This window comes from Nannospalax galili, unplaced genomic scaffold (genome assembly GCF_000622305.1).
Source record: "Nannospalax galili isolate Female #2095 unplaced genomic scaffold, S.galili_v1.0 scaffold16, whole genome shotgun sequence".
NCBI classification, from domain to species: domain Eukaryota; kingdom Metazoa; phylum Chordata; class Mammalia; order Rodentia; family Spalacidae; genus Nannospalax; species Nannospalax galili.
The window spans coordinates 1,306,712-1,334,256 of record NW_008339910.1 but is presented as its reverse complement, the minus strand read 5'-3'; positions in this window follow the sequence as shown (position 1 = coordinate 1,334,256).

The following is a 27,545-nucleotide window of genomic DNA, read 5'->3' as shown; positions in this document are numbered from 1 at the left end:
CAAAGTGTTCATAATTACAAAAACTAGTAAAGACACAAGATGTTCTTCAGTCAGTTAATAGATGAAAATATGTATTTCATAAAATGGACAGTCATTCAGAAAAAAATGAAATATGCTATTAAGAAAGAAAAATATTCTGATAAGCATTAAATGAGTGTTTATTAGTAAAAGAATACAGTCTTAAAAGTACTTATAGTGTGTGGTAGTAATAATGTGATATTTTGGAATACACTCAGGTCAAAAATAATGTGATTAATTTTTAAGGGGATGAACAAACTGTTGAAGAGGTAAAGAACAGACTTCAGTAAAACTGTTCTGTATGGCATTGTAAAAGCAGATCATAACAATGTGAATTCTTCAAGCCCATAAAAACTAATAGCACAGAGTGATCCTTAACATCTAAAAATTAAGGAAAATCACACTTAGAGGACTGAAGATCCCAGGAAGGAATGTCGAGAGTGCTAAGAGAATGGAACTCAATTACTTTATGTGTTAGCACCTCAGTGGAGAGGAAGGGGAAAGGTGGAGCTTACCAAAGTAATTTCATAAATGAACGGAGGCTATGCTACTTAAGGCAAAATTAAGTTCACATGATCTCTGTGTTTTAGTTGGTAAAGCTGTGTCCCTAAGTGCTATAGTATTGCAATAAAAATATCAGAATTAAATAATTAAAAGAAATAAGGTTTCTCATGCAGGGATGGGGATATAGTTGGAGAGAAGACACTAGAATGAACCATGTGGTAATGCATTAGACATTTTTATAAACCCATTGCTAGCCTAATAGAGATTTCTATGCATATAGAAGTAATTCTTTGTATGTATCTGCATATATATTACTTAATGCATTACATAGTTCTGTGAGTGCATAGGAACCAAGGACCCACCTACAATGAACACAGTTACCATCCAGACCTTCGTTTGTAATAAAATAAAAGGAAATAGAGATACTTAGAAGTGGCTGCCTCTAGGACAGGAGAAAGATAAGCCTGGACAAGATAAGCCTGGAAAATCTTGTACTGATGGAAGGCAAGGATCTGAAAGAACCCCTCTATATTGATATTGTATATTAAAATAACAGAGAAGGCAACTGAGATATCTTCCAGTGAGCAAACCTGCATCTTTATAAACAAAATTATATTGGATTATAATTCAAAGAATAAAATAAATATCTGAGTTCATAGTGAAATATTACTGAGAAACAAAACTAGTGAGGGCAGTAAAACAAATATCTTTTGCCAAAGCATCCCCTGTAGTTCATGTAGATACTTCATCCTCACAGAAGGAGAGTACACATTGTCACTACATACATGTAAACTGCACACTGAGGATTCTTCCAAAAAACACAGTGTAGAAACTGGAGAAAGCAAAATCTTCACAGTGGAAACAGCTGATAAACAATAGCTCAACAGATAGTCAAATCAGAATCAGTAGTAACAAAACATGTTGACAGTTTATACATTGATTCAAGAGGATGAACATATCTCTATACCTTGTGACAGTATTCCAACTAAAATCCCATAAACCCAAAAGAATTATGAAAAAAATCAGAAAAATTCTTGTAGTGGTTTTTTACCAAGTACTTGACAAGTTCTCCTCAGAATTATAAAGTTTTTAAAAATGAAGTCTGAGGCATTGTCAGAGATAAAAAGAAGCTAAGGCAACACTACAAATGTAATGTGTGATGTTGAATGAAAACTAGCACAGTGGCAGGATGTTGGACCAGAGCTGATACACTAACACAATGGAAATTATGGCTCGTCATGTTTATATAATATATTCAAATATTTTACATAAGTTCTTCTATTTCAAAATTATTGTATTTTATACTGTTACGCCATAATAACAAAAAGCAAAATTTTCCTCATAACAAACCTTCAATGACATAATAACTATTCAGGGGGCTGGAGAGATGGCTCAGCTATTAAAATCAGTGACTGCTCTTGCAGAGGAACTGAGTTTGAATCCCAGAACCCACATGGACATTAACAGTTACCTGTAACTCCAGTTCTAGGGCATCCAAACCCTTCTGGCCTCCATGGGCACTGCACATGGGTGAACTTACATACATGTAGGCATACTACTCATACATATAAACAAACAAAAAAATAAATAAATACATAAACAAATGAAGATTTTTTAATAAGAATATTCAGTGCTTTGCAGAAAGGCCTAATTTCTGAAATTAAAAAAATATAAAACCATGTGAGAGAACATTTATTGTGTACTATGTACTATGTAGTCTATGCACATGGGTGAACTTACATACATGTAGGCATACTACTCATACATATAAACAAACAAAAAAATAAATAAATACATAAACAAATGAAGATTTTTTAATAAGAATATTCAGTGCTTTGCAGAAAGGCCTAATTTCTGAAATTAAAAAAATATAAAACCATGTGAGAGAACATTTATTGTGTACTATGTACTATGTAGTCTAACTCTCTTTTAAGTTCTGATTTTTAAATATAATTTTTTAAAAATTGATTTTATTTTTAATTGTGCTTATGTGTGTGGGTATGAGCACATGATTTCAGGTTCCTGAGAGGGCCAGAAGAGGGTGTTGGATCCCCTTGGAACTGGAGTTACAGGTAGTTGTGAGCCACTGATGGTGCTAGGACCTGAACTGAGGTTCTCTGGAAAAGGAGAACGCACTCTTAACCACTGAGCCGTTTCTCCAGGCTCCAAATTCTGACTTTAATATATATTTAAATATTTCATTATTTTTTATATGTATACATGTATTTCCTGCATGTACGTAAGTGCACCCATGTCATGCAATGCCCACGGAAGACAGAAGAGGCTGTAGGATCCCCTGGAACTGCAGTTAGGACAGTTGTTAGCTGCCATGTGGGTGCTGGGATTTGAACCCAGGTCTTCTGCAAAAACAACCAGTGTTCTTAACCGCTGAGCCATCTCCAGCCTCCCAATTATATTTTGTAAAAACATACCATTACTTAAGAAACAAAAGACTTTCCAAAATTCTAAACAATTCTTTTGATATTGATCTATTGTGAATCTATTAAGTTCCCAGTCTTGACTAAGGATGATTTTCATATAATCATGTGATCAGTTATCATTTTTACTGGACGTATCAAAAACTCTCCATATCAAAATATTCTTCTGACATTAGAACTTTAAATATGATAGAAATTCATTAAAAAATTAAAGAACTAAAGCCTCAGAGCTCTTTCAGTTTAAGGACAAGAATATGTTCATTCAGTTCCAAAACTGAAAATTAGGAACTCTTTGAAACAGCTGTGTTGAGATGAAGCCCAAGGCTGCCACAGGAACCACTATTATGAGTTCTAGTTCACAGAGACTTGCTAACCAGCCTCCAGTTCTGTAGGTTTATAAAAGTAGTGTTTTAAATAGTATTACTCCACATCATCTGTTTTAGTAGTTTATTTCTAATTATATTTAAAACTTATTTTAATCCTATCCTCCATTATGGTTATGGAATATAATTCTAGGTGAAATTCTGCTATCTCCTTCAGGAACTGTAAGTGTAAACTAATTATAATATCAATAATAGCATCTCTCAACTGCCTTTCCCAGTGTTCCACATTTAGAAGTTAGGCTTACATTCACATAAGAGCAATATTTTCTTGGGGGTTTATCCCGTAGTATTTCATTTGTGAGACCCTTGCCACAGAATTTGCTACTGTAAAACAATTTGGAGAAAATTATAAAACACTCAATAAAAGCAGAGGGTTTCAAGAGCTACATAAATAACATTAGGTCTGAACTGAAGGGATCCAAACTTAGAGTTCTGAATCTGGAGACAAAGAAAATGAAGCAGAAATGCATAGATGATCTATCCTTTCCTTGACCTTGTGTGCAAGAATTATAGAATCCAAGATTAACAGAATCAAAAGCATGTAGCATGGCTTGAGGCAGCATGCCCTATTTATATTTGGATGATAAAACCAGGCAAAGGTAACCTGAAAGTGTTATTAACCTACCATCTTAATCATGTAAGATTCTGATAGCAACAAATCACTATCAGTGGTGTTACATGATGTTCACTAATGGGAAGTCTTTAAACTCACTTTCAAGTGTTTAATTCAACATTCAGAATTTTGTTTCCTTAAAGCTCCTGTACTCATTACTTTTCTCTAAACGATATTTCACATATCATGAAATATTTCCTGGAATCCACTCCAATTTAGAGGAGCATATCATTATATACAAATTGTATGTGTACTCCTCCTCAAAGATCATGTATTGAAAGCTCTTTGTAATTTTATTTATGTTTATGTATTTTATAGATCATGTATATTTAGAGAAAGAGCCATAAGATGTCTTCAGGATTATATGAAATTATATTTCAGTTATAAACAACAACAACAACTACAAAACACCAGACCTCCCCAAGTTAGAAATAATGCATAAGTCAATTCAAGGTCCATTGAACATTGCAATGTTGCTTTGATTTTCAGCTTATAATCACAGGTCTAAAATAAATTATATGTTTCTAATTTTTTTTTGAAAAGTCATTTTGGAGGAAAAAAACAGATATGCCTTTTATCAATTGATACAGCAATGTTTCAGGAAAAGTGATAGATACAATTACATGTCAAAAAAACCACTTTGGCATGCTGGAGGTGCATCTCTGTAATAGAGTGCTTTCTTAGCATGTGTTAATATCCTGACAGCAATCCTAAACACACACCCACATAAAAATACATTTTTAAAATATTTTATTTATTATTTTTATTTTATGTGTATGAGTGTATTGCCTGCATGTATGTGAGTGCACCCATGCCGTGCAATGCCATGGAGGTCAGACGAAGGCTTTGAATTTCCCTGGAACTGGAGTTAAGGACAGTTGGTAGCCACCATGTGGGTTCTGGGAATTGAACCCGGGTCCTCTGCAAGAACAGTGGGGCCGGAGAGATGGCTCAGTAGTTCAAAATACCCTTAGATGTGCACCAAAACTAATAACATTATGAATGATGCTACTAAGACTTAAATCTGGGAATCAAGGATTTTTACTTTATAGAACAGTATAATTTAGGTAAAAACAAAGTCAAGCAAGGATAGTATCTATACAATTTGAAAAAGAAATAATTCATTATTCATTAGAAATTGTCAGGTATGTTGAAAAATCATTTAAAATCAGATAAATTGTTATAATTAATGAGTGGATTCAGTCATAACTGCATAAAAATTAACAGGATATATAAATATAAGTAGTATGAGAAAATAAAATTCTAGAAATACCTTTTAAAGTGGTGATAAGTCATAAACTTATAAATAATGTAAAGAGCATTATGTAAGACTTATACATTGATAATTAGCATCAATACAGGATATCAAGGACAGTTAAAAAGAAGAATAAAGCATTATCTTTGAAAGATTGATTTGATATTATAAATATTTGATTACAGATTAATCTATAAGAGCATGCAGCATCCTACATAAACGCAAGAATAATGAACAAGCAAAAAAAAAGTATTTCTTAGCAGCATCTGTCAAGGTAACATTTCATGTCTGCATATTCCACATCCAATCAAAAACCCATTCATAAATCCTAAATAACTTTAGGAAATTAATTTGGGTAAAACAGACAAATTTCCAGTGCAACATTTTCTGTCAAAATTGATAATGAGGAAATGAAAACAAATCTTAAACATACTTGTTTCATTGAAGTTCATTTTAATTAGTATTAGATATCAAAGCTTCAGAAAATGTCGATAGAAATGTTAAAATATACTGTCTACCATGGATTGTGATATATATTGAAAAAATGTATTGCCTTTGATCATATTTATTCACACATTTAACTTAAACAAATGTCCAAAAAAAATAAACATGAAATTAGACATCTGAAAGAATATGTCCAACATCACCATTTGCCTATTCTGATAACATTCTTCATTGGTTATTTGTGAATATATATTTCTATAGTACAAACAGGAATCTTTTTTTGATGGGCAGCAAGACTTATGGACATGCAAAGAAAGCAAGAGTTTATAAAATGTTACCCCAAAATTAATTTGAGATAGCTTGTTTTCTAATTGCATGATACCAACAGGAAATCTTAGAACAGATTATTAGTTTCTTTATTAGTTTTGAAATGAAAGCTGTGTGTGTGTGTGTGTGTGTGTGTGTGTGTGTGTGTGTGTACCAAAGACTTGGAAATATAATATAACTGCTAAAGGAAAAAGAAGCAGCAATTTAGAAACATTAAATTACTCTCCTTGAAAGAAACCACCAACAGAACTGTATCATTCGAGCTATTTTATAACTGTATTTTTAATTTTCTTTTTCCTTTTTTCTCTTCTGGGCTGGGAAATGTTAACATAGTGCTTGGTTCTGAAAAGTTTTGATTGTTTCTTACTTCTATATACCCATGCTCAGTAACAATATAGCAGAGTCTATCTGTCACAGGTAATATGTTTAGTATTCAGTTTGTCATCACTGGGTCCTTCTGATTGAAAGTATTCAGAATATAGGTCTTTGCATTTTTGTACTCATTTGAATTTTTTAATTGAATTTTTGTGATTTTTCATACAATATAATTTGATGGTATGTAGATCTCTTTCCCTATCCCTACCTTCCCTGATTGACCCAAATCAAATTAATATACTCTTTTTTAGAAGGAAATTCTCTGGTGATAGTTGAGAGATGCATTAATTTTGGGGTATAACAATAAGGAATATAGACTCAGTTTAATATAATAACTATTAGAAAACTGTTAGGTTTGCACCTGTGTTTTATGACCTGTTTAGCCTTAGGTCCCTAAACCTGATATCAATGTCAGGTAATGAATCCTTCCTAGGAAGCAGATCTTAAATACAATTAAAAGTGTTTGGTTACTCCCATAATATTTGTTGCACTATTGCACCAGGAGGAATATCTTTTCAGGTCAGTTTTTATCATAGTTCATATATCTTTGCTTGGTAAGATTGATTATTGTTTTTTCCTTCTGGTGACTTGCATACTACCTTTCACCACTATGAACCATCTCTAACCAGTATAGATGAGGTTCTGAAGTCAGCACAAAATTGATTTCACCTTGTTTGTTCTACAGCTCATATATGTACTGCTTCCTGCAGTAGGCTCTTACCACCCAGTTCTGATGGGTAATCATGAGCAGGGGCAATGGCCAGCATTATTGGAGGGTTATGGAAACCCAGGTCAACAGCTTCTAGAGAGGGTAGGGAGTCCATTCATGGCCTTGGGATTTTGTTTATTGTTTTGTTTCATTAGCCATGTTGTTTAGAAAAGACAATGTCTCATTGTTATACTTTAACATCTTTTAATTTCTTTTTACTATATATGTATAATATAACACACACACATATATATATTATACACATTTGTTTTTTTTAAGAAATTTATATATTGGTAGATATTCATATGATTTTTTTCTAAAGTCCTTTAGTGTTACTTATTTCTCTCTATATTCATTCATTTTCTGCCCTCCCATTAACTCTTCCTAGTCTAATGATCCCCTTTCCCCCTTCATATTGATACATTCTACCACCTCTCCCAATAAGCTTCCCCTCCCCATGGGAATTTATTATTTTTTTTGATCTATTTGAATTTTCAAATTGAAACATGCATATCTAAGATTGCAAAGCTATCATCCAGCTATGAGAAAAAAAGTGTGATATTTGTCTTCCTGAGTCTGGGTTATTTAACTGCAAATTTTATAATTTCATTTTTTAAGAGTTTAAGAATTTTTTATTGTGTATATGTGCAACGACTTCATTATCCATTCATCAGTTGAGGAACATTTAGGTTTTTTACAGTTTCTGGCTATTATAAAAATGGCAGCAATGAACATGGATGAACACATATTTCTGGAGTAAGGTATAGAGTCTTTGGGGTATATGACCAATAATGGTATGGATAGATCATATGGTAGATCTATTTCAAGCTTTTTGGATTTGACTTTTACTTCTCTTTAAATTTACATATAAACATATATGTACATATATATTTATGCATAAATCTTGTTTTCTGCTGTAGGGATAAAGATACAGTATTTCATTTTAAGAATTTTTCAGTAAGTTCATTTTTATTTTCATTCCAATCACAGCTGAACTCTGCCTTGTGCTTATTGCATCCGCATCTCTGTGGTTCAAATAATTATAGTAATTCTGTGGTTTCATGAAATTAAATACTTTAAAATCTATCTATATCATAAATTCATTTAAAATTTTGCATTTGTCTTCGTCTTAAGAGATTGTGCTATATTTGGAAGAAACATAATTAGAGATGTGTTTAGTGGAAAATCACTGTTTTAAAGGTTTTCTTTTTGAACTGAGTTTACGCAAAAATCCATGAGGTGGTTATTTAAATTTTGGTGCATGGTTCAGTCAGACAAAGTGTTTACCATTAAAGCAAGTAGAGTGAATAGCTTGAGCATTAGTACATTGTTAAAATTAAAGAAGTAATTCTCTGCATTACTCCAGTAGTCATTAAATCTAATTTATGGAAATTTCACAATGTCTTTTCTTCTTTGAGGCAAAGTCTCAAATAGCGAATGCTGGCCTTGATTCCTTATTGAGCAGAGCTCATCTCAAACGCCTGATCCCCAACCTCCACATTCCAGGTGCAGAGATTATAAAAATATACGAATATACCTGACTTTTGATGTGTTTCAGAACAGCTATTAAGTCACCTGAAATTTAAAGAGAAGGTACAATGGCATGTTTTATTTCATTGTAGGAGCCCTAGCTTGTAAATTATCAGGAACAATTTAAGTAATACACTGAAAATACAAACATATTTCAATATTGCAACCAAAGTGAAGAACTTAACAGATCACAGAGGGGAAGAGGGAATGAAGAGAGGTGGGTGGATCTGAAAGGTGGGCAGAGTCAATTAAATCTGAATATGAAAATGAAAATAATGGGAAGAATCAAGGTAGAGGAATTTTGCAAATGGCTGTGACATATAATTTAGACAGAGATAGGGTGGTAAGCTGAGCTGTAAGCACGCTAAATTTGGCACTCTTAGGGAACACTAACCAAATGTGTGTCACCAACATAAACCGATCATTTAATATGCATGAAAAGAGAGAATCAGTTAAGAGCTTTTCCACAATGCTGATAAACACACTTCTGGGAATGCACAATACATGAGGTAAAATCCAAGATCCCATGCTCTGGAGAGTAAACGCTGCATCTGATTCCACCAAAAACTGTTAGGAAGCATTTACTGTATTGTCACCAGTGTGAAAAGTTACAAAAGGCAAAAAAATATATGACTTTTACAAATACATTATTCTGATGAAAGATCTTTCAAAATTTAGAATAATATAGGTGTCCCATTTATGGTTGAGCACTACACAGATTCCTCTTCCCTGCAGGCTGACCACTTGTGGGGCTCTGTGTTAATCACCACCTACTGCAAGAAGCATCTCTGGTGAGAGTTGAGCAATGCAATAATCTATGCATAAGTCATGTGAGTGGGCAGTAAAGTGGGTTTGGAATGGGGGATGGAGTCTGAATCTGAGGAAAATACCATACATGAAATTCTCAAAAAAAAAAAAAAAAAAAATGAAAGTTCTTTAAAACGAATTTTAATTGTACTTTTTTCTTATCAGAAGATAAAAAATATTGGGACTGGAGAGATGATTCAGCAGTTAAGAACACTGACTGTTCTTATAGAAGATCTAGGTTCAATTTCCAGCACCCAAATGGCGGCTAACAACTGTTCATAATTCCAGTTCGAGGGGATCCGACAGCCTCTTCTGTCCTCCTTGGGCATTGCAAGACATGGGTGCACTCACCTACATGAAGGCAATACACACATACACATAAAATTAAAAAATAATAAATAAAATATTTTTTAAAAATTAATTTTATTTTTAAATGTACCTACACTTTATATAAGTATTAAATTTCTAAGATATATGTGTATACCTCTGTGTACTTATCTGTTTATAAATGTTATAAATGATATGAAAAACAAAGGTAAACAAAGGACTTGAAGAACTGTAGAACTACATCAATAATACTGTAATAAGTATATGAATAAATCATAATTTAATACTGTAAGTTCCAATAAAATAACACTCAGAAAAGTATGATGCTTCGTCTTTGCAAAGCCTTGTAAATATGTTGGTAGCATTCAGGATGATAAAGTAGTAAAAAGAAAAAAAGATAGAAAGGACATCACTTTGATATTGTGGTTGAAGAGTTGTGGTTTCTTTTCCTGTTTTGCTTTGTCTATCCGTTGGTTTAAATTAGAAATTGTTTGTCTGATCACTTCTTTACATGAAGAAACTGCTCATAAAAAAAATGTTACCAAGTGAGAACAGATGCTACAACATGGTGTCTCCTAGACACAATTTTATGCTTGTCAATTTCAATGCACTGCATAAAATTTCAGCTCTGCTTAAAGGAGACAATAACAGTGTTACATGAGGCTTTCATTGTTATTAATTTACTTATTTTCACAGGCTTTTCTCCCGTAGCAATGTGATTTCTTTAAGCTTGATTTCCTTTTTCTTTCAAAGCATTTTACTATTTAAATATTCTATTCCTTAAGGCTTTTTTTTGTTCACTGTTTGGAGTTTCATAACCAGCAATTTTATTCATATTTATAATTCCATATCAAACACTTATTTCAAGAAAAATAAACAATTTGGGAACCCTACTTTCATAGCACATTCAGACAACAGGAGTACTGGGAAAGGATGATAAGTCTGTTTTGTGTGAGTTGGGGAAGACTGGGAATTAGATCAGGTCTGGTGTTCAGCACTGTACAAAGCGCTTTGCTTTCAGCTTTTCTCATCAGAAAGGCTTTGTGTCAAATTGGCTCATGAATATAAAAAATGAACTGACATAATTTCATACTTTGATTTTTATATTACTCTATCCATTGCACTTGAAAAAAATGTGTTTCTATAGACACAAATTAAAGACAACATTTTCTGAAGAGTGTTGAAGCTAGCACAAAAATTCAAATCTCAGGAGACATTTACATTGATATATTTGATTTGAGAATAAAATCAACTTCTATTTTTTCAAACTTGTATATTTTTATTAATTTTTTGTGATTTTCATACAATATATTTCTATCACATTTAGATCCCCTCCCCTATCCATCCTCCCCTGGCTGCTTCCCACACAACTTAATGTTATATTGAGGCCTATAGGGTCTATTTATTTTGTGTTCCCAAAGGTCCTTCAGTGAGGATCCATTCCCTGGAACCTGATTAACCTGCCAAGAGTCAGATCTTTGATAGAGACTGATGGCCCAGCAATCATTGATTGCCAATAGTTCCTTAAGTAGAGTTGGTTTCTTATCCACTTCCCCATGTCCATGCTGGGATTTTTGTCTGACTTGAGCATATAAAGTGCTTGTTTGTGCATGGTGTCACCATTGCTGTGAATTCCTATCAGTAACTGATCAGCTGTCTGGAAAATTGTTTTCTTGTGGGCATCCCTGACCTTTGCCTCTTAGAATTTTTCCACTCCCTCTTCAACCTCTGTTTTTGCCATTTGGCCAAATGTGGGTTTCAAACCACACACAATTTCTTCATTTTATGTATTTATGTATTCTCAACAGGGTCAGTGCTCCAAAAATATTTAGAGATTTCATATTAGGAAAATGTCTTAATTTCCATTCAGAGACCTAAGAACAGTACACAGTGAACAGGATATGAAGTAATGAGAATGCCCTGCAAGCATCTCAGGTATCCGGCTTCTATGTCAGATACTTCCTCCTCTTCCTCCTCTTCCTCCTCACCTCCTCCCTCTCTCCCTTTCCTCTTCTTCCTTCTCTTCTTCCTCCTCCTCCTCTTCCTCCTCTTCCTCCTCACCTCTTCCCTCTCTCCCTTTCCTCTTCTTCCTTTTCTTCTTCCTCCTCCTCCTCTTCCTCCTCCTCTTCTTCCTCCCCCTCTTCTTCCTCCTCCTCCCCCCATCCTCTTCTACTACCTCATCTTCCTCCTCCATTATTGTTTTAGGAATAAAATGTTCTCAAAGTATCAGTTTCAAACTCATGTTTGAAATTATAAATGGTGTTGTATGGTCCAGAAATGACTCCTTTCATGTGGATCCTCAAACCAAGATTACCTATCTTTCCTCAGGATTTCCAAAGCATGGAAACCACTTTAAGTTTTAAAGTTACACACATATTTTTGCTTCTAGAGTGCTGCTACTTTTAAAATCTTCATAAAAAATAAATATGACAGAGTTGTTTTTCAGTTTGCACAAATCCTCATCAAATGTAAAAGAAGCAAAGAAACCATTTCAGAGAATCTAATAAAGAAAAGACACATGTGAAAACAAACATAAACTGAAGGAAGCTGAGACTGAAAAGGAGAAATAAAAGGAAAAGTCTCCATTTGATTTCATTCATTTTTTCTTTATAAATGCATATGTGTATATTTAGAAATATTTCTTTTGCTGCAATTACTCCTAGGAAATAAAAAAGTAAGACCTTCATCAACATTAAAGATGAAACATTTTAGAAATATTTCTTCTTTGAGGTCATAGAATGACTGTTAAGAGCTAAAGCAATTTAACTATATTCAGAAAATACCATCGAGTTTTATAACTAGAAAACAAGAAATGATAAAATGATCATCTTTGAAGTTTGATTTGAGTCAAACATTATAGCGCATGGCCGGATTCCTAGAATTTTATCCAGGAAAGCCATAAGATCAAGGTTTCAGGCTTGCCTGAGCTACATAGCAAGACCCTCTCCAAAGAGGTATTGAGAATTTATTTGGTTTTATCCCAAGGTATTCTACAACAGTTCTTAAGCATCAACACTATATGTAAAAGAGACTCTCTCTCTCTCTCTCTCTCTCTCTCTCTCTCACTGCTTCATGTTTATATTAAATCTTAGACAAAGCAACCCATTTTTCTTCAGCAATAGGGTCTTACTGCAGAGTTCTGGTGTGTAACCAAGAGCAGGAGCAATGGCCAGTATTTGCTTGAGAGTCTATGAGACCCCTGGTCAGAAGCTTCAAGAGAAAGAGTCCATTCCTGACACTGGGGTCTTATTTTGTTAGCCTATCATGTCTAATAGGGGCAATGTCCTAAATTACCCCAAAAGGTAACTTGCTTGAGTCTCTTATTTTAATGAATTTGGTTACACTTTGGATAGCTTTAGTGTTGATTATCCTTCCCCATCCTCCCTCCTCTGTTCTGCCCTCCCCTGTTATCCCTTTCTACATTATTATTTTTCTTTTCCCCTTAATATCATTGCATTTTACCACTCATTCTAGGAAGTCTTCTCCATACTTTCCATGGCCCTTTGTTAGTTTTCTGACTTTATGAGTTGTAGAGAAACACAAGGAGAAATCAAGTTGGTGCTGACTTCAAAGCATCATCTCGACTGGATAGCCTGGCTAGCTTTCATAGTGCTTGAAGGTACCATGCATGTTACTTGAAGAAAACAAATTATGAACTGTGAATCCTGCTTGCTTCAACAATTGGTGTGAAAAGATTTGCCAACTAGTACAAATATAGCATGAAATTTATGGGAGTAACCAACCACGTTCATAGAATGGAGACCATACCTAACACTGATATAAGGCCTAGGAATCTGAGGCCAAATAGTTCATAGGGCAGAGGAGAGCTTAATAATAGTTGTCTGATAAATAAATATAGTATTAAACTGTTTCCTAATGATTTAATGTTATAAATTAATGCATTTCTCACCTCTCATGATAGATGCTTCCTTATGTAGCAGATGCTTTCTGAAAGAAAATTGCTAAACTCCTGACTTTCGCCATGAATATTTTCTATTCCTACAAGGAAATTTTCTTGGGGAGTTGATCTTGAATGCTTCTGATATTTTAGACATGATTCATTATGAGAGCGTGACATACTCTTGTAAATTGGTGAGCAGGAAAGAACTGAATTAACATTACCCCATCCTCAGACATGCATCCTGATATTTGTGGATGTAGGCATTCTTATGACAAAGGAAGAACACATAAATAATTTGGTAACTATCTTAGTTTATTTTCTTTTGCTGGAATAATATGCTTTAACATAAATAAATTTAAAAGATAGTTTATTTTATTACATCATTCAAAGGTAACTCTATCATGGAAAAATGTCAAGGTAGCAGGAGCTTGATGCAGCTGGAACAGAGAGCAATGAAGGCATATTGTTGCTTACTCCCTTTATTCACTTGCATAGCCCAGACTCCCAGCTAAGGAATGGCTCTACCCACAGCAACCAAGTCTTCCTATCTCAATTAATACAATTAAGATATTCCCCTCGAAAGCAGTGTGGAGAAGATTTAAACACTCAAAATAAATCTACAGTGTGCTCTGGTTATACCACTCCTTGGCATATAACCAAAGGACTCATCCTACTGATATTTGTGAATCCATGTTTGTAACTGCTCTTTTCACAATAGATAGCAAATGGAAACCACACAAAAATATTCCTCAACAGACAAATAGATAATGAAAATGTACCTAAGTGTCCCTCAACTGATGAGTGGATAATGAAAATGTGGTACATTTACACAATGTAGTTCTACTCAGTGGTAAAGAAAAGCAAAATCATGAAATTTGCAGGTAAATTAATGCAACTGGAAACTGTTATACTAAATGAAGTAACACAGACTCAAAAAAAATTGACATATTTTTTCTCTCATTTGTGATGTTAGCACCAAGTCCTTATATGTGAAAATATATTCTGATGTAACTGCAGGGGCCAGGAAAGTGGAAAGATTAAGGTAAAAAGAGAAAAAGAGCCCAGGAGAGGAAGACAGTAGAAGACAGATGTTACAAGGTGAAAATGGGAGAAAATGGAGGTATTTAACAGAGAAGGGAGAAGGGAAAGATATTAAAAGAAATATTGGGGAAAAGGGAAAGAAGGAGCTCAAGAGAGGGGTGATAATAGGACACGGGTATTTCAAGGGGAAAGTGGGAATAGTGGGGGTACTTTAACTAGAGAGGGAGGAGAAATGTTTAGACAGGGAGAGAGAGATGAGAGATAAAAAACGCATTGGTGGTGTAAAAAAACAAGAGGTAAATGTATTAGATCAAAAGTTTGCTGAAAAATACATATGCAATATCTGTATATTAGTACATGTGTAAGCTGAAGGCTATATAACAAGAAACACAGTGCCACAAGACTCCCAAACTAACACAGGCTATTGCCACAATCCTTTATTACATCTCAAGAACTTGAAGGGAAGACCCTATTGTTGAAGATAGGTCATACTTTAGACATAGAACTTGAAGCAATGGCGCTCCTACTGACCTGGAAGCCTTCTTCCTGAAAACTAGATCTCACAGTTTTGGAGAATGAAATGCATGTTGGTAAGAGACAAAATCACTCAGTTGTCCAACCCCAGCTTTAAAACCTAATAACCACAAGAATGATCATCACAACAAACTATAACAGTGCAATAGTGACACTTTAATCTTGGAGTTAATCAATAGTTACCTAAATGGACTTGAAGTCCTCTCAGAGGGAAGGAACTCATGTATGGCACTGTAAACAAAGCCAAGTATACATGGTTGGAGAAGTATATATATCCTAGAGAAAATCCTATATCTGTCACACCCCTACGAAAATGTAATGTCTTACCATATGCTAAATAGGGAACCTTATATTTACAGGCAACATGCCAGTCACTACTCCTCAAAGAAACTTCTTTTGCAACAGACAGAGGCTATTAAAGAGCTCCACAACTTGTCACACAGAGAGAATATGTGTCTGTGAGACGCCCAACCCTAAATGATGCATCTACAATGGGACCTTTATACCTAAGGCTCATAGAATATAGTGAATCAAGGGTTCCTGAGCCCTGGGTGGGTGAGGTTTATTATAGGAGTCTAGGGACTAGACCTAGGGACTCACACTGTACAATTTATTATTCTCTACACCTTGAGCAATTGTGGTCTTCTGTGTTCATCATCCTATCCTCTGTTGTATGAGAAAGTTCTGCTGATATCAGTGGAGAAAGAGCCAAAAAAAGAGACCAATGATGATAAAGCAGAATGATAGATAGGCAAGACAAAAAGAAGAAGATAAAGTCGAGGAGGAGAAATCTAAGACTGAAGATGTAGGATCAGTTGAGAAGAAAGATGTTTGTGAGGGTATGAAATAGAAATCCAAGAACATTACAAAGCAATACATGGATTGGGGAAAAAAACTGAATAAAACAAAGCCCACTTAGGGGAGAAACTGCTATGACATTTCTCAAGAGAACTATGGCAAATGCTAAAACAATCTAACCAGTGAGTGAGAAGACTACAGGCAGTCTAGCATTCTTCTGTAGAATGTCAGTTGGAATGTAGGGAATTTCTCTTCATTCTTCAGTAAGTTCCCTTTGACCCCTTTGATAATAGAAGGAATATCAAATTCAACATCTGACATGAGTTCCTCATGGAGAACTCTGATAAGTTTTTACCAGGGTCTTTTTACTGAATCCAAGGTGTGGGTGAGTTTCAGGAATTTTCCCTGCACATTTTCTAAGAAAAGTTCTAGTAGCACAAAATCTAGAAAATCATCTAAAACATTGTGAGGTCCACCACCCATTTTTCTCACTGAACTCTGGGCCCTTGTCTGATTGACATCTGGGTACAAATGCTTGACTAGATAGGACTTAGCAGGTATGGTGGAATACATGAGGTCTGATGGGGGTTTGGGGGAGCATGGATGAGGGAGGGGTGTCTAAATTTAATTAAGAACTGTTGTATGAAATTTACAAAAGCTCAATAAAAAATCAAAATTAAAACATTTTGAGGGGAGCTGGAGATATGGCTTAGCAGTTAATAATACTGGCTCTCTTGCAGAAGACCCAGGTTTGAATCCCAGCACCCACATGGCAGCTAACAACTGTCTGTAACTCCAGTTCCAGGGAATCTGACAGCCCCTTCTGTCCTCCAGAGGTATTGCATGACACGGGTACACTTATCTACATGCAGGCAATAGATCTATATACATAAAATAAAAATAATAAATAAAATATTAAAAACAACATTGTGAGGAAGTACCTTGAGCTCTTTTCTGAGCAGGCAGAAGACAAAAAAAAACAACAACAACAAAACACAAGACATTATATAAGGTATTATCACAGAATCTAAAGTTTAGGATCCATGCAAATTCCCCTGACCAGTGAAGGTTTTATAAGATACTTTGCTGTCATACCTACACCATAGAGATTACATAACCTTTTCGTCAGAGTATGTGTGTGTCTTTAGGAAGATACTTAATACTACATCCCTGAAAATAGCAGGTGGGCAACTCTATTCATGAGGTATGTGCAGAAGCAGGCCTTAGAAGTGAATTATGATAGAGCCTCTTGATGAGTATTGTGTGCAGCAGCTCAAAGAGTTCGGTGTGAAGAGTCTGTTATCCATAACCACAGAAGGCCAAGATCTATCAGAGGAAGGGAAGGAGAAGAAAAATGGAGGGGAGCATGGCAAAGCTTGACAACCTCTGAAAGCTCATGAAGATTGTAGATAAGGATGTTGAGAATATGACAATTTCCAATAGTCTGTGTTTTCATCCTGCTGCATTGTGACAAGCACTTATGGTTTGAGTTCCAACTTGGAGGGAATCATGAAGGCCCAGGCAGTTCAAGACAGTTCTATAATGGACTGTATGATGATCAAAGAGCATGTCAGGGTCAGCGCCAACTACCCTATTGTACAGATCCTGTAGCAGAAAACTGAGGCTGACAAAATATCAAAGCCATGGAGGATCAGGTGGCACTGCTGTTGGATGCTGCTCCTGCTCTATGGTACCTTCTCACCTGAAGATCTCCAGAGCCATTCCAATTGCATTTACCCCATGATCAAGCTAGGAGATGGTGTAGTTTATGATGATGTGACAGCAGAGAAGTTCAGTGCTTCGGATTCTGATTAGATCACTGTTTGATGGAGATGAGGATGCATTTCTCACAAAAGATGTAGTTTTGAATTCCCACTGGGAAGCCTGTATCCCTCTGCTTAGATTCTCCACTGCTCTTGCAGAAGATTTGACTGGCCCTATCCATTTTGTTCCATCCACTGTTGTCTATTGAGTTTTTTTTTTTTCTTTTCTACTGTCTTGTGTCTTAAGGCAGAAAAAAAAATCCCTTCCTCCAAACAGTGGAATTGTGTGCTGTGTATTGTTTTGTTTCATTTATTTTGTTCTGAAACAAAAATCTGCAAAATAAAGAAGATGAAATTGTTTTTATTTTCTTAATTCTGCTTAGAAGCTATTCTTAACTGTTAGTAACATCATTATCAAGCTTCTTCAAATGAAAATCACATAGGAGATATTCTGCAAGAATTATTGGTAAATAATAATAAACACTTTTCCCTCTGCTACAAATGAAATAATTTGAAGTCATCTGTCATGTCCACTTTCTACCAGAAACATTCAGTCAGTGTCTCCTATTTCAGTAATACTAAAAGCAACACAATTTTAGAGGTTAAATTGTTAAATCAACCTTTCAATACATAGGAATTAGCAGCATCTAAGTAGCCTATAAAAGTTAATGAGAAAACCAAGATGTCCCTGTTCTATAGGGCTTAGCTCTGTAGGCTCAGAGGCTCAGAAGGCCAATAAACTGAGAAAGCAACAAGCAAAATATCATATGCAACTTTATTGGATTCTGGTCTTAAATAGGCATGATAACCTTCTAGTACTTGTAGTAGGTAGCAACTCTCATCACTGTTTATTCTCCTTCCTTTTCCTGGGACTCCTAGAAGACAAACATGTCCACTCTTAGAATTATTCCAGATACTGTTTATTCTGATTCTTTGCATGAATATGCTAATCTAGCTGTCATTTCTTTGTTGACAAATTGAAAAGCCTTTGTTTTATATCCTATCTTTCTCCAACCAAGATAGTAACCCTTGAAGCTAGATATTAATACTGCAAAACCAGAACATAGGACATTTAAAAGTCATGGCAATGCTGTTGCCCTGGAATAATAAACAAGCCCTAATATTTCAGGGCTTACTGGATATTTAGAATGGCTTAATATAATCTTACTAATAATCCAAGCCAATGACATTGTTAGTATTTTAACCAAAATTTTATACGCAATGAAATGTTAGAAAATCAAGTGATAAAAATTGGTCAAAGGAACTAGAAGTGATGGGTTGTGTCTGTTATTTTATCACTTGCGAGGCTGAGTAAGGAGGATGATAGTTCATAACTAGTTGCATCTACAAGGAAGAGCCTGTCAAAAATATTGTAAGTATTTTGGGCATCTTTTGTCATTCCATAGAATTCTCAACTTAAATTTAAGTACATTTGCCATTGTTACTGGGTTTTTCTTGATTAGGGGCACCAACAGCTTTCTGAGTGGACATAGAATATACATTGATATTTCAAATTTATGATAGTTACATCTTATACAGATACTTGATGGGGAGTTTATTCACTAATAAGCACAGATAAAACTTGTTACAAAATTTTAGAATACTTGTCTCCAGAAACTTGGTTCTCCTTTATGGTTTTACTCCTGTGCAACAGGAAAGATATTGCATGTCACTGGTGACAAAGCTACCTAATTGAAACCCACTTTAATAAAATGGAAATGTGTTCTCCAAATCTATGACAAAGATGGTAACTCTACAGAAAAATTTAGCTGGGTTCCTAAACAAAGGAATATAACTTATTCATCCTTACACTGTACTAATAGGAAGATAACTTAGAGAATGAAAACATAGCTTCTTTGGCAAATACACCTTAAGATAAATGCTTATGCTATAAATATTCACTATTTTCATCAATAGAAAACATCACTAAAGACTATTGTTTTAGCCACAAATGGTAATACATGTGGACTTTTTATAATCCTTCATAAGAGCACCCAGGTAGTTGTCATGGGTCATTTGAACCCAGAGTAACTTTTAAATCTATGGTTATCATGATTTTTGTGATACGTTATGTGCACACCCACACCCAGCAAGAAAAAGCTTAACACTCCTCATAAGTAGGGCAATTACAGTGACATTTGCCAATATAACACTTCTAGTGACCTAATGTTGAACCCATAAACACCTACATATTGACTGTCTCCCTTGCTCTTAAATTAATTGCAATACATGGCAGACCATTTTTTGCTGCAAACTGGCATTCAAATCGGATCTTCATTTAATTAACTATACTGTTCACAAGGTCAATTTATTTTATATACACACGACATTGACTCTTCCTTATCAAAGAATAAAGAGAAGTATCTCTGCCTTGTTCATCAGCTCAGAAGCTTGTGTAACAATCCTCAGTGTTAAAGTTGTTATTCACCTGAATGGGGCAATATACTATGAAAGTAAGAGTATGATATTACAGATTTCTTCATCTCTGCATTATTACTCAGGAAAGGTTCTGGTGGTGATGCTTTTTAGCTATATTTATATTTTAATTGAATTTTTGTGCATTTCGTCAAATACATTCTAATTATATTCAGAACCATTCACCCATTCATACTTTTCCCAGAAGTCCTTTGGTGTAAGTTCATCCACTGGAATCTAGTAAGCCTAACTAGATTCACTCCCTTAAAGAAGATAAACTCTCCCTCAGCCCACAATAATCTATTATCAACAGTTCTTAACCTAAGTGTGGTGCCTGCTTCCCATTTCCACAGTTCCATCCTGAGTTTTTTCTGACTGAGTTTGTTTGGGTCTTGTGCATGCTGTCACCATTGCTGTAAGTTCATATGAGCAAGTTCCTAGAGGCCTCAAAGATCTCTTTATACTCATACACCACCTCCGATGTTTACACTCTTTCCAACCCCTCTTGTCCAGAGGTCCCTGAGCCATGAGTGGATGAGGTTTAGTAAAGGAATCCTATCCAGGGATACGCACTCTACAGCCTCTTTTTCTCTGCACTTTGGCCAGTTGAAGCCTTCTGTGAACATCACACTCTTTTTCATGAAGAACTTTCTTTGGTGAAATTCGAGGGATGCATTAGTATACCATCTTCCCTCTGTTCTTCTATATTCCATGAGCCTTAGGTGCAGAGATTCCATTATTGATGTGTCACTTAGGGCTGGGCACCTCTCAAACACAAATTCTCTGTGTGTGACCAGTTGTGAAACTCTAATATTCACCATCTGTTGCAAAAAAAAAGCTTCTTTGGTAAGTGGTAAATGGTATTCTTGTCTGTAAATATAAAGATCCATATTTAGGGACTAGAAAGATGATTCAGTGGTTAATAGCACTGACTGTTTTTGCAGAGGACCCAGGTTTGTTTTCAGCACTCAATGGCAGCTAACAATCATCTGTAACTTCAGTACTAGAGGATCCAACACCCTCTTCTGACTTTTGTTGGGATTGCACAACATGGGTGTACTAACATACATGCATGTAATACACTCATTGATGTAAACTAAAAACTAATAAAAATATTTTACAAGATCTATACTTAGCATTTAGCAAGATATTATACTTGTCTAGGGACATGACAGAGATAGGGATGTCTTTAGGACCTATGACCTCTCCAACCATGTGTATTTGGCTATGTTTAGAGTGCTACACATGAGTGGGCTTTAATTCCAATTAAATAGCTGTTGATTACCCACAAGATAAAGGTGTCACTACTGCACCACTATAGTTTGTTGTGCTAGTCATTGCTATGTTTATTAGGCTTTAGAGCTGGGTTGGACTATTGACTAATTTTTTTTCCCCTTGGCAGCTTACACCACATCCTCTAGAACTATGAGATCTGGTTATCAGGGAAAAGACTTCCACATAACTTCCAGCTCCACGGCTCCAAGTCCTGTGTCTGAAGTATTTCATATATTCAACAAAAGGGTCTTCTCTTCAAGATTTAGGAGGTAATCAAGGGCTGTGGCACTAGCCTGTGTTACTTTGAGAGCCTTGTAGCCTACCCTGACCAAGAACTTGAAGGGAGATTTCTCTTGTCTGGCACTGTTTCTTTTTATATAGCCTGTAGGTATACATATACACTTATGTTCAGATGTTGTATGTGTATTTTTCAGTAGGTTTTTGAGATAATACATTTCCCTCTGGTTTTTCATACCAACTAAGCATTGTTTATCTCTCTTTTCCCCTATCTAACCTCTCTCATCCTTCCCTAGTTAAAGTACCTCCTTTTCCCCATTTTCACCTTGGTAATACCTGTCTCCTGTTATACTCCCTCTCCTGAACCCCTTCTTCCTCTTTATTCCCACGGTTCCTTGTATGTCCTTCCCTCCTCCCTATCCGGTTGAATTACCTCCATTTTCTCCATTTCCCTGTTAATAACATCTGTCTCCTACTATCTCCCTCTGACTCCTTCTGTTCCTTACCTCCATGGTTTACTTACATTTTCCTGGCTTCCGCTGTACATTAGGATATATACTCACATAGAAATATTTGATACTAAAAATTACAAATGAGGGAGAATATGTCTCTTGTTTTTCTAAGTCTGTGCACTTCACTTAGTATAACAGTTTCTAGTTCCATCCATTTACCTGCAAATTTCATGATTTTTTCTTTCTTTAACACTGAGTAGAAGTCCATTGTGTAAATGTGCCACATTTTCTTTATCCACTTGTCAGTTGAGGGATATTTAGGTCATTTCCATTTCTTAGCTATTGTGAAGAGAGTAGCTACAAAAATGGATTCACAAATATCTCTTCAGTAGGATGAGTCATTTGGGTATATGCCAAGGAGTGGTATATTCAGATCAGATGTTAGATCCACTTTTAGTTTTTCCATAGTGATTGCACAAGTTTGCAATCTCAGTAGCAGTAAATGAACACCGGCTTTCTCCACATCTTCACCAGCATTTGGTATCTTTTTTCTCTCTTGATTTTTCCCAGTCTGACTGTGGTAAAATGAAATGTTAAAGTAATTTGGATTTGCATTTCCCTAATTACTAAGGATACTGAACACTCTTTAAAGTGTTTCTTAGCCATAATTCTTCATTCCAGAACTCTCTGTTCAAGTCCTTAGCCCATCTCTTTATTGAGTCATTTTGTTGTTGTTGTTTCTTTGTTTTTTCTGGTGATGTTTCTTATACCACTCAGTAAAGAAAAGAAATCTATCAAGAGGACAAGTCAAGTCTATCAAGCCAGAGGACACTGATGACAATGCAAACTTAAACCAGGCTTCACACACTTTCTTCTGTAAACATGTTTTTTGTTTTTGTTTTGTTTTTTGACACAAGAACTCACTATGAAAAACTCCCTATGTAGACCATCCCAGACTAGCCTCAATCTGAAAGCAATCTTCCTGACTCTGCCTTCAGAGTATGGCCATTAAAGGTGTGTGCCACCAGCCTGGTCTTTGGTATGCATTTTAAAACATTCTTTTAGTATTATGTTTAAAGCAAATTAGACATTCTCAAATGTTATATAAACACATAAACTCATGAAACCCTGAAATTCTGCACACACACAAACTAATTTAGTTACACTAAAACCATTGATGAACATCTATGGACCACTTTTTTCTCTTCAAAGCAGTTCATCCTTCTTTCTTCTAACACTGAGACTCAGGACTAGTATTTATCTGCTAGACTGGTATTCTTTCCTCACACTCTTCTTTTTTAAAATACTTTATTACTTTTATGTGTATGCATGTATTGCCTGCATGTAGGTAAGTGCACCCATGTCATGCAATGCCTGCAGAGTTCAGAAGAGGCTGTCAAATTCCCTAGAACTGGAGTTATGGAAAGTTGTTAGCTGTCATGTGGGTGCTGGGTATCGAACCCAGGTCTTCTGCAAGAAAGCCAGTGTTCTTAGCTGCTGAGCCATTTCTCCAACCCCCTTCACACTCTTAATCATGTTATCCAGAGGGCCATCTGTGGTGTTCTCTTTAACTGCTTCCTCCACTTCTATGGTGTCTCCATTTTTCCCAGCACTGATTTAAAAAAACAAAAAAACAAACAAACAAAAAAACTATTGAGCTTTTGTAATTCCATACAACAGTTCTTAATCAAATTTAGAACCCCTCCCCCATTCTTATCACTCCCATTCTCTCACCAGAGCTCATGTATTCTGCCATATATGTTGTTTTATCCATTCAAAAATTTATACCTAGTGTAAATTTGTCACTGAAGTCTAGTCAGCCCATCTAGAGATTGTATGTAAGGCAAGAATGCATCATTCAACTCTCACCAGTAAATGTTCCTTAAAAAACAAAGTGGGATTTTTATAATGTACATATTTATTAAGTTTCTGTGCATTTCATACAATGGATCTTAACCATATTTGAACTCCCCCTTCCCCATCTGCACCTCCCATAGCTTTGTCCACTGGATTTCATGCATTCTATCCTATATATTAAGTCAAATCTGGTCAAGATTTTGTATCCAGATGTCCCTCTGTAGAATTTCATCCACTGGAGTCCAGTCAGCCTACCTAGAGTCACTCCCTTAAAGAAGATCAGCTCTCCCTCACCCAGTAATGATCAGCTGCCAAGCTGCCAATAAATGTTATTCCTATAAAATGAATTTTGGGAAACACATCACACCAACAACCTACTCGTATGTGTGTGTGTGTGTGTGTGTGTGTGTGTGTGTTTCCTAATATCCACATTTCACATGCCAGTGGACTTCAGACTCATCTTCCAAAGTTTAACAGAGAAGCAATTTTTTATTCTTAACAAATAATGCCTAAAAAACAGCTCTTAGTCAGTTGATCTTAGACTCCTAAGGGAGTCCTGGTTTATTTCTCCAAAACCACATATACGATAAACCAGGTGTACTATGGAATATATGACCTGTTATGCATATGCATATTTGATGAAATGAAAACATTTTAAAACATGCCTTTTCTAATTATATATTGTCTCAAGCTATTAATAGTTTGATCAACTTAGGAGGTAAAATATCTTCTTCAAAAACAAAGCCCTCATCCTACTTGTTCAAAGATCATTCAAAGCAAAATTTTCAAGTTATTTTATGTCCCTGATTCAATGCAAGGCTCTATTTTAACTATCTTTTCCCCCTATACTCTGGTTATTTTTATAATTCTTTTCTTACTCTGATAGTACTGAGTAATATCAGTGTGACAGGGTAATATCAGTGTGACTGCTTATACATATTTGTTCCAGAGTTGGATTTCTAACATGTGCAGAACCATACACTCTCAGAGTTTAAAAAGAACCTTAATGTCATATAGTCCAACCATTCATCTGATGCTTGAATTGTTCCAACTTATGTCAATATCCATTCTCATGGTGCTCTAAATATATCCTAGACATATATATTTGCCTTATAGCCAAACATTAACTCTGACTCTAAATGGAATTCTTAATTCATCAGCATTTTTAAAACGTCCCACTTGTAACAGGAATCTCAATGAAAGTGAATTTAACTGCTATTTTCACAAGATGACTGATTCCCTATATTATAAATTTAGCTAGGTCATCATCAGTACTCAAGTCACTCTCGAGTATAAAATTGGATGCATAGAGAGTTGCATTAACTCTTACAGACCACTAAGGCACCATTTACTGTGCTGCATGTAGTAACTATGGTAAAGACCTATGGACAGATAAAGCAAGAATGCCAGATAGCTTGACAGGAAGTAAAATACATGGAGTAGAAATAAATGACCTCTAAAGAATAGTGCTTTTTAATACATCTTAAATATGAAAAGAAACAGATTATTAAATTCTATGAGCCATCATTAAGATGTATTTCTTCAGAAATTTAAATCTATATAAGCATTCACTCTTTGAAGCATCACATTAGGAAAGAGTTGTATTGCCTGTTATAAAACTCATATTGAAAGAGAGATGTTGTGCTAATGACAGTCATTAAAATAACTTTCTAGTCAGACTTTAAGTGATAGGCATTAAATTTATTTTGATTAACCACTAACTTCTTTTAAAGTTTTAGTGGCATAAAATGAAACAAACTAAATTTAAACATTCTTCTCTGCATCATTTTTTTCTTATGGATCTTGTTATTCATGAAGGCTTATAATTGACATTAATATATTTTTGGGTAGACCCTTGCCCAAAACTTTTTATAGGAAAATGAGAAAAATTTTCACAAAACCTTACCTATCACTTTTACATTCATAATTTCTGATACTGAATTATTCTAAGGTCTATCACCAATTTAGTTGCCAAGGACAAAATGAAGAGATACACTTCATAATACAGTTGTGTAAATTTGAATCCTCCAATTCCTATGAAATGATTTTTTGCTTCTTTAAGTATCTCCATAGCTGTTTCACATAAACTGCTTCACAGAAAATTCTGAAGTAAGGAATTGCAGTAGTTCTAAGAAATGCAATTGATATGCAGAGTTCTCACATCACTGCTCTTCAAACCCTCACAGACCTGAAGCCCAAAGTAATAGTTATTTTCTCAGTCTTCTGAAGTAGTCTTCTATTTCTGACATTTCTCACTACTACCAATATAGTGCATCCGTTTTACAGTTTTACAAGTCAGTATGCCAAGAGTTCTGAAGTCCAACTTGAGTCAAGATATCTGTAGGTTGTACTGCTAGAGGCTCTGGGGAAAGATTCTTAGATAAGCTGAGTTAATAGCAGAGTTTAGTCCCCATAAGTTTAAGGACCAAGGCCATGGTTTTCTTATTCTTTGTTGGTTCAGGGTATTTTCCATCAGACAAAGATGCTTCAATATTGACTTATACCCTTCTTCCACTTTCAAAACCAGTAATGAGAATTTTCTCTTACATTGTAAAACTCAGTGCCTCTCTTTTGCTTATCTCTCATCTATCTAGAAATGTTCCTCGAGTTTATAAATTCATGCAATTATAGTGTTCCTATCAAATGATCCAGAAGAAATTCCCTGTTTCACAGTCTATACTGTTAATCACATTTGAATGGTTCTTGTTGCATGTAAAGTAACACATATGCTACAGAATTCAGGGATTAGGGTGGGAACGTAATTGGGGAGATCATTATTGTGCCCAACATATATTCTAAAATGTAGGGTTGCAGTTTGGTTAAGTTACTAAATATGCGAAGGGAACTAATATTGGGAGGGAACATCTAGATTTAAAGAATTTTCAAACCTCTTCTAATAAAAAAAAATAGATGAATCAATGTTAACAGTAGATTAGTGGCTAAAATACCTACCCATGACAAAATAAGTGGAAAAATTAGCTGTTAGCATGGGGAATTAGGCCTCAAAAATTAACAAACTATGTATATTGGAGATGAATTTTTTCTTGTTTTTATTTGTTTTGGAACTTCTGATTGAACCCCAGAGCTCTGCACAAGATAGGAAAGTTCTGTTCTACTAAGCTGTCAGCCCATATTTGAAGATATATAATACAATACCCTTAAATAAGAAAAATAAAGTCCTCAAAGTAAATACCCTTTCTTGGGTGTTTACAGAGAACTTCTGTTGGCCTTGCACTCAATGTCTTTACCAGTTAGAAACTGTGCTCACATTTTCTTCCATAGGACAGGGTTTTTGGCTAGCTATGCTCTGGTGTCACCAACCAGACTCATCTGACTGCAATCAGATCAGCACTGTGCATTTGCCTATCCCCTCAGGTCAGTTTCTATCTAAATTATAAAGATGAATCTTTCAGAAAAATTTCATTTTTTTCCTGACATTTGACGAGAGAATACTTCATTCACTATTCTATTTTAAAAAGTCACACCAATATAGTACCAAAACCTACCAAAAATATTGTCAAGAAACATAAATATAAATGCAA